This window comes from Scomber japonicus, chromosome 5 (assembly GCF_027409825.1).
Source record: "Scomber japonicus isolate fScoJap1 chromosome 5, fScoJap1.pri, whole genome shotgun sequence".
Lineage (NCBI taxonomy): Eukaryota > Metazoa > Chordata > Actinopteri > Scombriformes > Scombridae > Scomber > Scomber japonicus.
Genome location: NC_070582.1, coordinates 30998065 through 31013440, shown reverse-complemented (window position 1 = coordinate 31013440; position 15376 = coordinate 30998065). Strand labels below are relative to the sequence as shown.

Here is a 15376-nt window from a genome sequence, read left to right as displayed (position 1 = left end):
TACTGTACTCATTGCTTTCCCCTGCCAATTTTTTCCCCATTGCACACCAGTTGGTCCACTACAAAGCCTCTGAGGAGGTGAAATGACCTTCTCAGAGCTTACAAGATTACACCAGCAATCTTCTAGCAGATGTGTCTTCACCTTGCCAGCGCGTCATTCCGTATTGCACTCGGTGATGGAGCATTGGCAGAAACACTCTGAATTTTGTGTTCACTCTGAGTAATGGAATCAAACTGTGCTGTCTGAAATGACTGGTAATTAGGACGCATCGACACAAAGGTTTGTGCTCCACATCATCTGAGAACTTGCTTATGTCTTCTTTTGAATTGCTTCTCGTTTGGACGGGCATGCACGATGTGGACGATGTGCCACTTTGGTCTGTCCTGGCAAATTATCGGCAGCTGCTTGAAAACTCTACTCTCCCCGTCGGGGAATCGAACCCCGGTCTTCCGCGTGACAGGCGGAGAGACTGTCCACTATACTAACGAGGACTGCTGCGTGGGTGAGTTATGGCACGTCAATTGGACGGCAGGGCAGTTCTGAGGTTATGTCTTGCAGAAAAGGCTTTTACTTTGGCAACAGAGGACACTTTTTAAAGTATAGAGTTGTCACTGAGCTGTGAGTGATAAACATCCTCCTGCTCTGCTAAACTTGTACTGTGTAGAACGTGACAGATAGACAACTCACCAACTAATGGCAAATTCTTGGAATATCGATGCATGGGGTGTCTGGATTACAGGGTCCAATGTCAATCTAAAACACCAGTGTCAGAATTGGGATTCGAGTGATAAACATCCTCCTGCTCTGCTAAACGTGTACTGTCTAGAACGTGACAGATAGACAACTCACCAACTAATGGCAAATTCTTGGAATATCGATGCATGGGGTGTCTGGATTACAGGGTCCAATGTCAATCTAAAACACCAGTGTCAGAATTGGGATTCGAGTGATAAACATCCTCCTGCTCTGCTAAACGTGTACTGTCTAGAACGTGACAGATAGACAACTCACCAACTAATGGCAAATTCTTGGAATATCGATGCATGGGGTGTCTGGATTACAGGGTCCAATGTCAATCTAAAACACCAGTGTCAGAATTGGGATTCGAGTGATAAACATCGTCCTGCTCTGCTAAACGTGTACTGTCTAGAACGTGACAGATAGACAACTCACCAACTAATGGCAAATTCTTGGAATATCGATGCATGGGGTGTCTGGATTACAGGGTCCAATGTCAATCTAAAACACCAGTGTCAGAAGTGGGATTCGAACCCACGCCTCCAGAGGAGACTGCGACCTGAACGCAGCGCCTTGGACCGCTCGGCCATCCTGACTTAAGTCACGCAGCCCAACTGCATTTTCTGTGCCAGTACTTCAGTCGCGCCCAAGACAAGAAGTTCAGGGCAAAATTGCTGTTGCTGCAAACAAGTCAAGTTCATCCTGACACCGTGTCAGTCCACATTTGGCGAGGTAGTCAAGCATTGGTGGTTCAGTGGTAGAATCCTCGCCTGCCACGCGGGAGGCCCGGGTTCGATTCCCGGCCAATGCAGCAGCAAATTTTCACTGTTCATCGTATGAAAGCAGGAGCAGTGTTAGCTATGGATAGTAACTGCAGATACTGCAACAATTCATTACATCAATCACACTGCAAAGCAGTCGATGAACTGCTGTTGGTGCTGAGCTGACCGCTACCTCATCTAATTGGGTGAATGCAAGTCAGCCGTAGCTCCTGGACCTTCTTGCTAATGTACTCATTGCTTTCCCCTGCCAATTTTTTCCCCATTGCACACCAGTTGGTCCACTACAAAGCCTCTGAGGAGGTGAAATGACCTTCTCAGAGCTTACAAGATTACACCAGCAATCTTCTAGCAGATGTGTCTTCACCTTGCCAGCGCGTCATTCCGTATTGCACTCGGTGATGGAGCATTGGCGGAAACACTCTGAATTTTGTGTTCACTCTGAGTAATGGAATCAAACTGTGCTGTCTCAAATGACTGGTAATTAGGACGCATCGACGCAAAGGTTTGTGCTCCACATCATCTGAGAACTTGCTTATGTCTTCTTTTGAATTGCTTCTCGTTTGGACGGGCATGCACGATGTGGACGATGTGCCGCTTTGGTCTGTCCTGGCAAATTATCGGCAGCTGCTTGAAAACTCTACTCTCCCCGTTGGGGAATCGAACCCCGGTCTTCCGCGTGACAGGCGGAGATACTGTCCACTATACTAACGAGGACTGCTGCGTGGGTGAGTTATGGCACGTCAATTGGACGGCAGGGCAGTTCTGAGGTTATGTCTTGCAGAAAAGGCTTTTACTTTGGCAACAGAGGACACTTTTTAAAGTATAGAGTTGTCACTGAGCTGTGAGTGATAAACATCCTCCTGCTCTGCTAAACTTGTACTGTGTAGAACGTGACAGATAGACAACTCACCAACTAATGGCAAATTCTTGGAATATCGATGCATGGGGTGTCTGGATTACAGGGTCCAATGTCAATCTAAAACACCAGTGTCAGAATTGGGATTCGAGTGATAAACATCCTCCTGCTCTGCTAAACGTGTACTGTCTAGAACGTGACAGATAGACAACTCACCAACTAATGGCAAATTCTTGGAATATCGATGCATGGGGTGTCTGGATTACAGGGTCCAATGTCAATCTAAAACACCAGTGTCAGAATTGGGATTCGAGTGATAAACATCCTCCTGCTCTGCTAAACGTGTACTGTCTAGAACGTGACAGATAGACAACTCACCAACTAATGGCAAATTCTTGGAATATCGATGCATGGGGTGTCTGGATTACAGGGTCCAATGTCAATCTAAAACACCAGTGTCAGAATTGGGATTCGAGTGATAAACATCGTCCTGCTCTGCTAAACGTGTACTGTCTAGAACGTGACAGATAGACAACTCACCAACTAATGGCAAATTCTTGGAATATCGATGCATGGGGTGTCTGGATTACAGGGTCCAATGTCAATCTAAAACACCAGTGTCAGAAGTGGGATTCGAACCCACGCCTCCAGAGGAGACTGCGACCTGAACGCAGCGCCTTGGACCGCTCGGCCATCCTGACTTAAGTCACGCAGCCCAACTGCATTTTCTGTGCCAGTACTTCAGTCGCGCCCAAGACAAGAAGTTCAGGGCAAAATTGCTGTTGCTGCAAACAAGTCAAGTTCATCCTGACACCGTGTCAGTCCACATTTGGCGAGGTCGTCAAGCATTGGTGGTTCAGTGGTAGAATTCTCGCCTGCCACGCGGGAGGCCCGGGTTCGATTCCCGGCCAATGCAGCAGCAAATTTTCACTGTTCATCGTATGACAGCAGGAGCAGTGTTAGCTATGGATAGTAACTGCAGATACTGCAACAATTCATTGCATCAATCACACTGCAAAGCAGTCGATGAACTGCTGTTGGTGCTGAGCTGACCGCTACCTGATCTAATTGGGTGAATGCTAGTCAGCCAGTCGCCGTAGCTCCTGGACCTTCTTGCTACTGTACTCATTGCTTTCCCCTGCCAATTTTTTCCCCATTGCACACCAGTTGGTCCACTACAAAGCCTCTGAGGAGGTGAAATGACCTTCTCAGAGCTTACAAGATTACACCAGCAATCTTCTAGCAGATGTGTCTTCACCTTGCCAGCGCGTCATTCCGTATTGCACTCGGTGATGGAGCATTGGCGGAAACACTCTGAATTTTGTGTTCACTCTGAGTAATGGAATCAAACTGTGCTGTCTCAAATGACTGGTAATTAGGACGCATCGACGCAAAGGTTTGTGCTCCACATCATCTGAGAACTTGCTTATGTCTTCTTTTGAATTGCTTCTCGTTTGGACGGGCATGCACGATGTGGACGATGTGCCGCTTTGGTCTGTCCTGGCAAATTATCGGCAGCTGCTTGAAAACTCTACTCTCCCCGTCGGGGAATCGAACCCCGGTCTTCCGCGTGACAGGCGGAGATACTGTCCACTATACTAACGAGGACTGCTGCGTGGGTGAGTTATGGCACGTCAATTGGACGGCAGGGCAGTTCTGAGGTTATGTCTTGCAGAAAAGGCTTTTACTTTGGCAACAGAGGACACTTTTTAAAGTATAGAGTTGTCACTGAGCTGTGAGTGATAAACATCTTCCTGCTCTGCTAAACTTGTACTGTGTAGAACATGACAGATAGACAACTCACCAACTAATGGCAAATTCTTGGAATATCGATGCATGGGGTGTCTGGATTACAGGGTCCAATGTCAATCTAAAACACCAGTGTCAGAATTGGGATTCGAGTGATAAACATCGTCCTGCTCTGCTAAACGTGTACTGTCTAGAACGTGACAGATAGACAACTCACCAACTAATGGCAAATTCTTGGAATATCGATGCATGGGGTGTCTGGATTACAGGGTCCAATGTCAATCTAAAACACCAGTGTCAGAATTGGGATTCGAGTGATAAACATCCTCCTGCTCTGCTAAACGTGTACTGTCTAGAACGTGACAGATAGACAACTCACCAACTAATGGCAAATTCTTGGAATATCGATGCATGGGGTGTCTGGATTACAGGGTCCAATGTCAATCTAAAACACCAGTGTCAGAATTGGGATTCGAGTGATAAACATCCTCCTGCTCTGCTAAACGTGTACTGTCTAGAACGTGACAGATAGACAACTCACCAACTAATGGCAAATTCTTGGAATATCGATGCATGGGGTGTCTGGATTACAGGGTCCAATGTCAATCTAAAACACCAGTGTCAGAATTGGGATTCGAGTGATAAACATCGTCCTGCTCTGCTAAACGTGTACTGTCTAGAACGTGACAGATAGACAACTCACCAACTAATGGCAAATTCTTGGAATATCGATGCATGGGGTGTCTGGATTACAGGGTCCAATGTCAATCTAAAACACCAGTGTCAGAAGTGGGATTCGAACCCACGCCTCCAGAGGAGACTGCGACCTGAACGCAGCGCCTTAGACCGCTCGGCCATCCTGACTTAAGTCACGCAGCCCAACTGCATTTTCTGTGCCAGTACTTCAGTCGCGCCCAAGACAAGAAGTTCAGGGCAAAATTGCTGTTGCTGCAAACAAGTCAAGTTCATCCTGACACCGTGTCAGTCCACATTTGGCGAGGTCGTCAAGCATTGGTGGTTCAGTGGTAGAATTCTCGCCTGCCACGCGGGAGGCCCGGGTTCGATTCCCGGCCAATGCAGCAGCATATTTTCACTGTTCATCGTATGACAGCAGGAGCAGTGTTAGCTATGGATAGTAACTGCAGATACTGCAACAATTCATTGCATCAATCACACTGCAAAGCAGTCGATGAACTGCTGTTGGTGCTGAGCTGACCGCTACCTGATCTAATTGGGTGAATGCTAGTCAGCCAGTCGCCGTAGCTCCTGGACCTTCTTGCTACTGTACTCATTGCTTTCCCCTGCCAATTTTTTCCCCATTGCACACCAGTTGGTCCACTACAAAGCCTCTGAGGAGGTGAAATGACCTTCTCAGAGCTTACAAGATTACACCAGCAATCTTCTAGCAGATGTGTCTTCACCTTGCCAGCGCGTCATTCCGTATTGCACTCGGTGATGGAGCATTGGCGGAAACACTCTGAATTTTGTGTTCACTCTGAGTAATGGAATCAAACTGTGCTGTCTGAAATGACTGGTAATTAGGACGCATCGACGCAAAGGTTTGTGCTCCACATCATCTGAGAACTTGCTTATGTCTTCTTTTGAATTGCTTCTCGTTTGGACGGGCATGCACGATGTGGACGATGTGCCGCTTTGGTCTGTCCTGGCAAATTATCGGCAGCTGCTTGAAAACTCTACTCTCCCCGTCGGGGAATCGAACCCCGGTCTTCCGCGTGACAGGCGGAGATACTGTCCACTATACTAACGAGGACTGCTGCGTGGGTGAGTTATGGCACGTCAATTGGACGGCAGGGCAGTTCTGAGGTTATGTCTTGCAGAAAAGGCTTTTACTTTGGCAACAGAGGACACTTTTTAAAGTATAGAGTTGTCACTGAGCTGTGAGTGATAAACATCCTCCTGCTCTGCTAAACTTGTACTGTGTAGAACGTGACAGATAGACAACTCACCAACTAATGGCAAATTCTTGGAATATCGATGCATGGGGTGTCTGGATTACAGGGTCCAATGTCAATCTAAAACACCAGTGTCAGAATTGGGATTCGAGTGATAAACATCCTCCTGCTCTGCTAAACGTGTACTGTCTAGAACGTGACAGATAGACAACTCACCAACTAATGGCAAATTCTTGGAATATCGATGCATGGGGTGTCTGGATTACAGGGTCCAATGTCAATCTAAAACACCAGTGTCAGAATTGGGATTCGAGTGATAAACATCGTCCTGCTCTGCTAAACGTGTACTGTCTAGAACGTGACAGATAGACAACTCACCAACTAATGGCAAATTCTTGGAATATCGATGCATGGGGTGTCTGGATTACAGGGTCCAATGTCAATCTAAAACACCAGTGTCAGAAGTGGGATTCGAACCCACGCCTCCAGAGGAGACTGCGACCTGAACGCAGCGCCTTGGACCGCTCGGCCATCCTGACTTAAGTCACGCAGCCCAACTGCATTTTCTGTGCCAGTACTTCAGTCGCGCCCAAGACAAGAAGTTCAGGGCAAAATTGCTGTTGCTGCAAACAAGTCAAGTTCATCCTGACACCGTGTCAGTCCACATTTGGCGAGGTCGTCAAGCATTGGTGGTTCAGTGGTAGAATTCTCGCCTGCCACGCGGGAGGCCCGGGTTCGATTCCCGGCCAATGCAGCAGCAAATTTTCACTGTTCATCGTATGACAGCAGGAGCAGTGTTAGCTATGGATAGTAACTGCAGATACTGCAACAATTCATTGCATCAATCACACTGCAAAGCAGTCGATGAACTGCTGTTGGTGCTGAGCTGACCGCTACCTGATCTAATTGGGTGAATGCTAGTCAGCCAGTCGCCGTAGCTCCTGGACCTTCTTGCTACTGTACTCATTGCTTTCCCCTGCCAATTTTTTCCCCATTGCACACCAGTTGGTCCACTACAAAGCCTCTGAGGAGGTGAAATGACCTTCTCAGAGCTTACAAGATTACACCAGCAATCTTCTAGCAGATGTGTCTTCACCTTGCCAGCGCGTCATTCCGTATTGCACTCGGTGATGGAGCATTGGCGGAAACACTCTGAATTTTGTGTTCACTCTGAGTAATGGAATCAAACTGTGCTGTCTGAAATGACTGGTAATTAGGACGCATCGACGCAAAGGTTTGTGCTCCACATCATCTGAGAACTTGCTTATGTCTTCTTTTGAATTGCTTCTCGTTTGGACGGGCATGCACGATGTGGACGATGTGCCGCTTTGGTCTGTCCTGGCAAATTATCGGCAGCTGCTTGAAAACTCTACTCTCCCCGTCGGGGAATCGAACCCCGGTCTTCCGCGTGACAGGCGGAGATACTGTCCACTATACTAACGAGGACTGCTGCGTGGGTGAGTTATGGCACGTCAATTGGACGGCAGGGCAGTTCTGAGGTTATGTCTTGCAGAAAAGGCTTTTACTTTGGCAACAGAGGACACTTTTTAAAGTATAGAGTTGTCACTGAGCTGTGAGTGATAAACATCCTCCTGCTCTGCTAAACTTGTACTGTGTAGAACGTGACAGATAGACAACTCACCAACTAATGGCAAATTCTTGGAATATCGATGCATGGGGTGTCTGGATTACAGGGTCCAATGTCAATCTAAAACACCAGTGTCAGAATTGGGATTCGAGTGATAAACATCGTCCTGCTCTGCTAAACGTGTACTGTCTAGAACGTGACAGATAGACAACTCACCAACTAATGGCAAATTCTTGGAATATCGATGCATGGGGTGTCTGGATTACAGGGTCCAATGTCAATCTAAAACACCAGTGTCAGAATTGGGATTCGAGTGATAAACATCCTCCTGCTCTGCTAAACGTGTACTGTCTAGAACGTGACAGATAGACAACTCACCAACTAATGGCAAATTCTTGGAATATCGATGCATGGGGTGTCTGGATTACAGGGTCCAATGTCAATCTAAAACACCAGTGTCAGAATTGGGATTCGAGTGATAAACATCCTCCTGCTCTGCTAAACGTGTACTGTCTAGAACGTGACAGATAGACAACTCACCAACTAATGGCAAATTCTTGGAATATCGATGCATGGGGTGTCTGGATTACAGGGTCCAATGTCAATCTAAAACACCAGTGTCAGAAGTGGGATTCGAACCCACGCCTCCAGAGGAGACTGCGACCTGAACGCAGCGCCTTAGACCGCTCGGCCATCCTGACTTAAGTCACGCAGCCCAACTGCATTTTCTGTGCCAGTACTTCAGTCGCGCCCAAGACAAGAAGTTCAGGGCAAAATTGCTGTTGCTGCAAACAAGTCAAGTTCATCCTGACACCGTGTCAGTCCACATTTGGCGAGGTCGTCAAGCATTGGTGGTTCAGTGGTAGAATTCTCGCCTGCCACGCGGGAGGCCCGGGTTCGATTCCCGGCCAATGCAGCAGCAAATTTTCACTGTTCATCGTATGACAGCAGGAGCAGTGTTAGCTATGGATAGTAACTGCAGATACTGCAACAATTCATTGCATCAATCACACTGCAAAGCAGTCGATGAACTGCTATTGGTGCTGAGCTGACCGCTACCTGATCTAATTGGGTGAATGCTAGTCAGCCAGTCGCCGTAGCTCCTGGACCTTCTTGCTACTGTACTCATTGCTTTCCCCTGCCAATTTTTTCCCCATTGCACACCAGTTGGTCCACTACAAAGCCTCTGAGGAGGTGAAATGACCTTCTCAGAGCTTACAAGATTACACCAGCAATCTTCTAGCAGATGTGTCTTCACCTTGCCAGCGCGTCATTCCGTATTGCACTCGGTGATGGAGCATTGGCGGAAACACTCTGAATTTTGTGTTCACTCTGAGTAATGGAATCAAACTGTGCTGTCTGAAATGACTGGTAATTAGGACGCATCGACGCAAAGGTTTGTGCTCCACATCATCTGAGAACTTGCTTATGTCTTCTTTTGAATTGCTTCTCGTTTGGACGGGCATGCACGATGTGGACGATGTGCCGCTTTGGTCTGTCCTGGCAAATTATCGGCAGCTGCTTGAAAACTCTACTCTCCCCGTTGGGGAATCGAACCCCGGTCTTCCGCGTGACAGGCGGAGATACTGTCCACTATACTAACGAGGACTGCTGCGTGGGTGAGTTATGGCACGTCAATTGGACGGCAGGGCAGTTCTGAGGTTATGTCTTGCAGAAAAGGCTTTTACTTTGGCAACAGAGGACACTTTTTAAAGTATAGAGTTGTCACTGAGCTGTGAGTGATAAACATCCTCCTGCTCTGCTAAACTTGTACTGTGTAGAACGTGACAGATAGACAACTCACCAACTAATGGCAAATTCTTGGAATATCGATGCATGGGGTGTCTGGATTACAGGGTCCAATGTCAATCTAAAACACCAGTGTCAGAATTGGGATTCGAGTGATAAACATCCTCCTGCTCTGCTAAACGTGTACTGTCTAGAACGTGACAGATAGACAACTCACCAACTAATGGCAAATTCTTGGAATATCGATGCATGGGGTGTCTGGATTACAGGGTCCAATGTCAATCTAAAACACCAGTGTCAGAATTGGGATTCGAGTGATAAACATCCTCCTGCTCTGCTAAACGTGTACTGTCTAGAACGTGACAGATAGACAACTCACCAACTAATGGCAAATTCTTGGAATATCGATGCATGGGGTGTCTGGATTACAGGGTCCAATGTCAATCTAAAACACCAGTGTCAGAAGTGGGATTCGAACCCACGCCTCCAGAGGAGACTGCGACCTGAACGCAGCGCCTTAGACCGCTCGGCCATCCTGACTTAAGTCACGCAGCCCAACTGCATTTTCTGTGCCAGTACTTCAGTCGCGCCCAAGACAAGAAGTTCAGGGCAAAATTGCTGTTGCTGCAAACAAGTCAAGTTCATCCTGACACCGTGTCAGTCCACATTTGGCGAGGTCGTCAAGCATTGGTGGTTCAGTGGTAGAATTCTCGCCTGCCACGCGGGAGGCCCGGGTTCGATTCCCGGCCAATGCAGCAGCAAATTTTCACTGTTCATCGTATGACAGCAGGAGCAGTGTTAGCTATGGATAGTAACTGCAGATACTGCAACAATTCATTGCATCAATCACACTGCAAAGCAGTCGATGAACTGCTATTGGTGCTGAGCTGACCGCTACCTGATCTAATTGGGTGAATGCTAGTCAGCCAGTCGCCGTAGCTCCTGGACCTTCTTGCTACTGTACTCATTGCTTTCCCCTGCCAATTTTTTCCCCATTGCACACCAGTTGGTCCACTACAAAGCCTCTGAGGAGGTGAAATGACCTTCTCAGAGCTTACAAGATTACACCAGCAATCTTCTAGCAGATGTGTCTTCACCTTGCCAGCGCGTCATTCCGTATTGCACTCGGTGATGGAGCATTGGCGGAAACACTCTGAATTTTGTGTTCACTCTAAGTAATGGAATCAAACTGTGCTGTCTCAAATGACTGGTAATTAGGACGCATCGACGCAAAGGTTTGTGCTCCACATCATCTGAGAACTTGCTTATGTCTTCTTTTGAATTGCTTCTCGTTTGGACGGGCATGCACGATGTGGACGATGTGCCGCTTTGGTCTGTCCTGGCAAATTATCGGCAGCTGCTTGAAAACTCTACTCTCCCCGTTGGGGAATCGAACCCCGGTCTTCCGCGTGACAGGCGGAGATACTGTCCACTATACTAACGAGGACTGCTGCGTGGGTGAGTTATGGCACGTCAATTGGACGGCAGGGCAGTTCTGAGGTTATGTCTTGCAGAAAAGGCTTTTACTTTGGCAACAGAGGACACTTTTTAAAGTATAGAGTTGTCACTGAGCTGTGAGTGATAAACATCCTCCTGCTCTGCTAAACTTGTACTGTGTAGAACGTGACAGATAGACAACTCACCAACTAATGGCAAATTCTTGGAATATCGATGCATGGGGTGTCTGGATTACAGGGTCCAATGTCAATCTAAAACACCAGTGTCAGAATTGGGATTCGAGTGATAAACATCCTCCTGCTCTGCTAAACGTGTACTGTCTAGAACGTGACAGATAGACAACTCACCAACTAATGGCAAATTCTTGGAATATCGATGCATGGGGTGTCTGGATTACAGGGTCCAATGTCAATCTAAAACACCAGTGTCAGAATTGGGATTCGAGTGATAAACATCCTCCTGCTCTGCTAAACGTGTACTGTCTAGAACGTGACAGATAGACAACTCACCAACTAATGGCAAATTCTTGGAATATCGATGCATGGGGTGTCTGGATTACAGGGTCCAATGTCAATCTAAAACACCAGTGTCAGAATTGGGATTCGAGTGATAAACATCGTCCTGCTCTGCTAAACGTGTACTGTCTAGAACGTGACAGATAGACAACTCACCAACTAATGGCAAATTCTTGGAATATCGATGCATGGGGTGTCTGGATTACAGGGTCCAATGTCAATCTAAAACACCAGTGTCAGAAGTGGGATTCGAACCCACGCCTCCAGAGGAGACTGCGACCTGAACGCAGCGCCTTGGACCGCTCGGCCATCCTGATTTAAGTCACGCAGCCCAACTGCATTTTCTGTGCCAGTACTTCAGTCGCGCCCAAGACAAGAAGTTCAGGGCAAAATTGCTGTTGCTGCAAACAAGTCAAGTTCATCCTGACACCGTGTCAGTCCACATTTGGCGAGGTCGTCAAGCATTGGTGGTTCAGTGGTAGAATTCTCGCCTGCCACGCGGGAGGCCCGGGTTCGATTCCCGGCCAATGCAGCAGCAAATTTTCACTGTTCATCGTATGACAGCAGGAGCAGTGTTAGCTATGGATAGTAACTGCAGATACTGCAACAATTCATTGCATCAATCACACTGCAAAGCAGTCGATGAACTGCTGTTGGTGCTGAGCTGACCGCTACCTGATCTAATTGGGTGAATGCTAGTCAGCCAGTCGCCGTAGCTCCTGGACCTTCTTGCTACTGTACTCATTGCTTTCCCCTGCCAATTTTTTCCCCATTGCACACCAGTTGGTCCACTACAAAGCCTCTGAGGAGGTGAAATGACCTTCTCAGAGCTTACAAGATTACACCAGCAATCTTCTAGCAGATGTGTCTTCACCTTGCCAGCGCGTCATTCCGTATTGCACTCGGTGATGGAGCATTGGCGGAAACACTCTGAATTTTGTGTTCACTCTGAGTAATGGAATCAAACTGTGCTGTCTCAAATGACTGGTAATTAGGACGCATCGACGCAAAGGTTTGTGCTCCACATCATCTGAGAACTTGCTTATGTCTTCTTTTGAATTGCTTCTCGTTTGGACGGGCATGCACGATGTGGACGATGTGCCGCTTTGGTCTGTCCTGGCAAATTATCGGCAGCTGCTTGAAAACTCTACTCTCCCCGTCGGGGAATCGAACCCCGGTCATCCGCGTGACAGGCGGAGATACTGTCCACTATACTAACGAGGACTGCTGCGTGGGTGAGTTATGGCACGTCAATTGGACGGCAGGGCAGTTCTGAGGTTATGTCTTGCAGAAAAGGCTTTTACTTTGGCAACAGAGGACACTTTTTAAAGTATAGAGTTGTCACTGAGCTGTGAGTGATAAACATCCTCCTGCTCTGCTAAACTTGTACTGTGTAGAACGTGACAGATAGACAACTCACCAACTAATGGCAAATTCTTGGAATATCGATGCATGGGGTGTCTGGATTACAGGGTCCAATGTCAATCTAAAACACCAGTGTCAGAATTGGGATTCGAGTGATAAACATCCTCCTGCTCTGCTAAACGTGTACTGTCTAGAACGTGACAGATAGACAACTCACCAACTAATGGCAAATTCTTGGAATATCGATGCATGGGGTGTCTGGATTACAGGGTCCAATGTCAATCTAAAACACCAGTGTCAGAATTGGGATTCGAGTGATAAACATCCTCCTGCTCTGCTAAACGTGTACTGTCTAGAACGTGACAGATAGACAACTCACCAACTAATGGCAAATTCTTGGAATATCGATGCATGGGGTGTCTGGATTACAGGGTCCAATGTCAATCTAAAACACCAGTGTCAGAATTGGGATTCGAGTGATAAACATCGTCCTGCTCTGCTAAACGTGTACTGTCTAGAACGTGACAGATAGACAACTCACCAACTAATGGCAAATTCTTGGAATATCGATGCATGGGGTGTCTGGATTACAGGGTCCAATGTCAATCTAAAACACCAGTGTCAGAAGTGGGATTCGAACCCACGCCTCCAGAGGAGACTGCGACCTGAACGCAGCGCCTTAGACCGCTCGGCCATCCTGACTTAAGTCACGCAGCCCAACTGCATTTTCTGTGCCAGTTCTTGCCCAAGACAAGAAGTTCAGGGCAAAATTGCTGTTGCTGCAAACAAGTCAAGTTCATCCTGACACCGTGTCAGTCCACATTTGGCGAGGTCGTCAAGCATTGGTGGTTCAGTGGTAGAATTCTCGCCTGCCACGCGGGAGGCCCGGGTTCGATTCCCGGCCAATGCAGCAGCAAATTTTCACTGTTCATCGTATGACAGCAGGAGCAGTGTTAGCTATGGATAGTAACTGCAGATACTGCAACAATTCATTGCATCAATCACACTGCAAAGCAGTCGATGAACTGCTGTTGGTGCTGAGCTGACCGCTACCTGATCTAATTGGGTGAATGCTAGTCAGCCAGTCGCCGTAGCTCCTGGACCTTCTTGCTACTGTACTCATTGCTTTCCCCTGCCAATTTTTTCCCCATTGCACACCAGTTGGTCCACTACAAAGCCTCTGAGGAGGTGAAATGACCTTCTCAGAGCTTACAAGATTACACCAGCAATCTTCTAGCAGATGTGTCTTCACCTTGCCAGCGCGTCATTCCGTATTGCACTCGGTGATGGAGCATTGGCGGAAACACTCTGAATTTTGTGTTCACTCTGAGTAATGGAATCAAACTGTGCTGTCTCAAATAGGCCTGTCGTGATATTCAATAAATCAATTAATCGCATGATAATTAAAATTAGCTTGATAATTTTTCTGGCCGCGATAAATTCCATTTGCATGCTTGTTTGTTTTCCTCGTGTCTCTCTCTCGGGTCCTAGCGATGAGTGAACCCCCATGTCAGTCACTTGTCAGTCGCATGGTGTGTGGGGAGGCGGGACTCCTGGCGTAGCCTACCACAGAGTGCAGCTGAGAAGTATACCGGTAGGCACTAGGCAGAGAGAAAGCTAGTTGCCAGTTCGAGTACGGCTAATAAAATATTTAAAGAGTTTTTATTTTTTATTTCATAGTAGCCTATAGACCTGTAGAATAACCGGTAGTAGGGTTGGTCCGATCGGGGGGTGTCCATCGGCGATTGCACGCATTATTCCCAATCTGACCATTTTTTGTGTATTATTTTGTCATTATTAAGGCAAAATAACTGAATGTATGTCCATGGACATTATAATGAATAGGCTATAGGCTTAATATTAGTTTGCATCCAGCGTGCTGCGTGGACTTCATTACATCTGCTGCACCACTGCTACCACAATTATCAAATGCTAAGTTTATTGTCTGTGACTGTGACCCTCATAAAAGTAATATTTTACAAATCTGCATTATATAAACTAACGAAATTCATTAAAGTAAGTCATTTGGCGACTTCTAAGTCATTAAACTAAGTCTTACTTTTACTGGAGTAATCTACCTCGTTCTGTCATTGTACGTCTTGCTTTGAATTAAAACCTACTGAGCGAACTCTCCCGTTCTCTCCTATGAACGAGTCAGACGACAACGTGTATCAAACATGAAGCACAGTGAAAAAATAATAAATTACGTAACAACTACCATTATCATTGTATTAGATGAAAATTATCTCAGAACGACAAAATTATCGCTTATCGCAATAATTTCTGAGACAATTTATCGTCCAGCAAAATTTGTTATCGTGACAGGCCTAGTCTCAAATGACTGGTAATTAGGACGCATCGACGCAAAGGTTTGTGCTCCACATCATCTGAGAACTTGCTTATGTCTTCTTTTGAATTGCTTCTCGTTTGGACGGGCATGCACGATGTGGACGATGTGCCGCTTTGGTCTGTCCTGGCAAATTATCGGCAGCTGCTTGAAAACTCTACTCTCCCCGTCGGGGAATCGAACCCCGGTCTTCCGCGTGACAGGCGGAGATACTGTCCACTATACTAACGAGGACTGCTGCGTGGGTGAGTTATGGCACGTCAATTGGACGGCAGGGCAGTTCTGAGGTTATGTCTTGCAGAAAAGGCTTTTACTT

General features: G+C 47.0%; 1 protein-coding gene and 24 non-coding genes across 25 annotated transcripts in view; 8 read left to right on the top strand and 17 right to left on the bottom strand.

Moving 5' to 3' along the window:
- Positions 1-15376, bottom strand: part of ldhd (lactate dehydrogenase D) — a 98826-nt gene that overhangs the window by 40974 nt on the left and 42476 nt on the right. The gene's annotated exons all lie outside the window — the stretch shown is intronic.
- On the bottom strand, positions 1252-1334 carry trnal-cag (transfer RNA leucine (anticodon CAG)). Its single transcript has one exon. It is a non-coding gene; the product is annotated as a tRNA-Leu (tRNA).
- Positions 1479-1549, top strand: trnag-gcc (transfer RNA glycine (anticodon GCC)). The gene has a single exon. It is a non-coding gene; the product is annotated as a tRNA-Gly (tRNA).
- On the bottom strand, positions 2163-2234 carry trnad-guc (transfer RNA aspartic acid (anticodon GUC)). The gene has a single exon. It is a non-coding gene; the product is annotated as a tRNA-Asp (tRNA).
- On the bottom strand, positions 2995-3077 carry trnal-cag (transfer RNA leucine (anticodon CAG)). Its single transcript has one exon. It is a non-coding gene; the product is annotated as a tRNA-Leu (tRNA).
- On the top strand, positions 3222-3292 carry trnag-gcc (transfer RNA glycine (anticodon GCC)). Its single transcript has one exon. It is a non-coding gene; the product is annotated as a tRNA-Gly (tRNA).
- trnad-guc (transfer RNA aspartic acid (anticodon GUC)) lies at positions 3913-3984 on the bottom strand. The gene has a single exon. It is a non-coding gene; the product is annotated as a tRNA-Asp (tRNA).
- On the bottom strand, positions 4907-4989 carry trnal-cag (transfer RNA leucine (anticodon CAG)). Its single transcript has one exon. It is a non-coding gene; the product is annotated as a tRNA-Leu (tRNA).
- On the top strand, positions 5134-5204 carry trnag-gcc (transfer RNA glycine (anticodon GCC)). The gene has a single exon. It is a non-coding gene; the product is annotated as a tRNA-Gly (tRNA).
- Positions 5825-5896, bottom strand: trnad-guc (transfer RNA aspartic acid (anticodon GUC)). Its single transcript has one exon. It is a non-coding gene; the product is annotated as a tRNA-Asp (tRNA).
- Positions 6495-6577, bottom strand: trnal-cag (transfer RNA leucine (anticodon CAG)). Its single transcript has one exon. It is a non-coding gene; the product is annotated as a tRNA-Leu (tRNA).
- On the top strand, positions 6722-6792 carry trnag-gcc (transfer RNA glycine (anticodon GCC)). The gene has a single exon. It is a non-coding gene; the product is annotated as a tRNA-Gly (tRNA).
- Positions 7413-7484, bottom strand: trnad-guc (transfer RNA aspartic acid (anticodon GUC)). Its single transcript has one exon. It is a non-coding gene; the product is annotated as a tRNA-Asp (tRNA).
- Positions 8245-8327, bottom strand: trnal-cag (transfer RNA leucine (anticodon CAG)). Its single transcript has one exon. It is a non-coding gene; the product is annotated as a tRNA-Leu (tRNA).
- Positions 8472-8542, top strand: trnag-gcc (transfer RNA glycine (anticodon GCC)). The gene has a single exon. It is a non-coding gene; the product is annotated as a tRNA-Gly (tRNA).
- On the bottom strand, positions 9163-9234 carry trnad-guc (transfer RNA aspartic acid (anticodon GUC)). The gene has a single exon. It is a non-coding gene; the product is annotated as a tRNA-Asp (tRNA).
- Positions 9833-9915, bottom strand: trnal-cag (transfer RNA leucine (anticodon CAG)). The gene has a single exon. It is a non-coding gene; the product is annotated as a tRNA-Leu (tRNA).
- trnag-gcc (transfer RNA glycine (anticodon GCC)) lies at positions 10060-10130 on the top strand. The gene has a single exon. It is a non-coding gene; the product is annotated as a tRNA-Gly (tRNA).
- On the bottom strand, positions 10751-10822 carry trnad-guc (transfer RNA aspartic acid (anticodon GUC)). The gene has a single exon. It is a non-coding gene; the product is annotated as a tRNA-Asp (tRNA).
- trnal-cag (transfer RNA leucine (anticodon CAG)) lies at positions 11583-11665 on the bottom strand. Its single transcript has one exon. It is a non-coding gene; the product is annotated as a tRNA-Leu (tRNA).
- trnag-gcc (transfer RNA glycine (anticodon GCC)) lies at positions 11810-11880 on the top strand. Its single transcript has one exon. It is a non-coding gene; the product is annotated as a tRNA-Gly (tRNA).
- On the bottom strand, positions 12501-12572 carry trnad-guc (transfer RNA aspartic acid (anticodon GUC)). Its single transcript has one exon. It is a non-coding gene; the product is annotated as a tRNA-Asp (tRNA).
- Positions 13333-13415, bottom strand: trnal-cag (transfer RNA leucine (anticodon CAG)). Its single transcript has one exon. It is a non-coding gene; the product is annotated as a tRNA-Leu (tRNA).
- trnag-gcc (transfer RNA glycine (anticodon GCC)) lies at positions 13553-13623 on the top strand. Its single transcript has one exon. It is a non-coding gene; the product is annotated as a tRNA-Gly (tRNA).
- On the bottom strand, positions 15223-15294 carry trnad-guc (transfer RNA aspartic acid (anticodon GUC)). Its single transcript has one exon. It is a non-coding gene; the product is annotated as a tRNA-Asp (tRNA).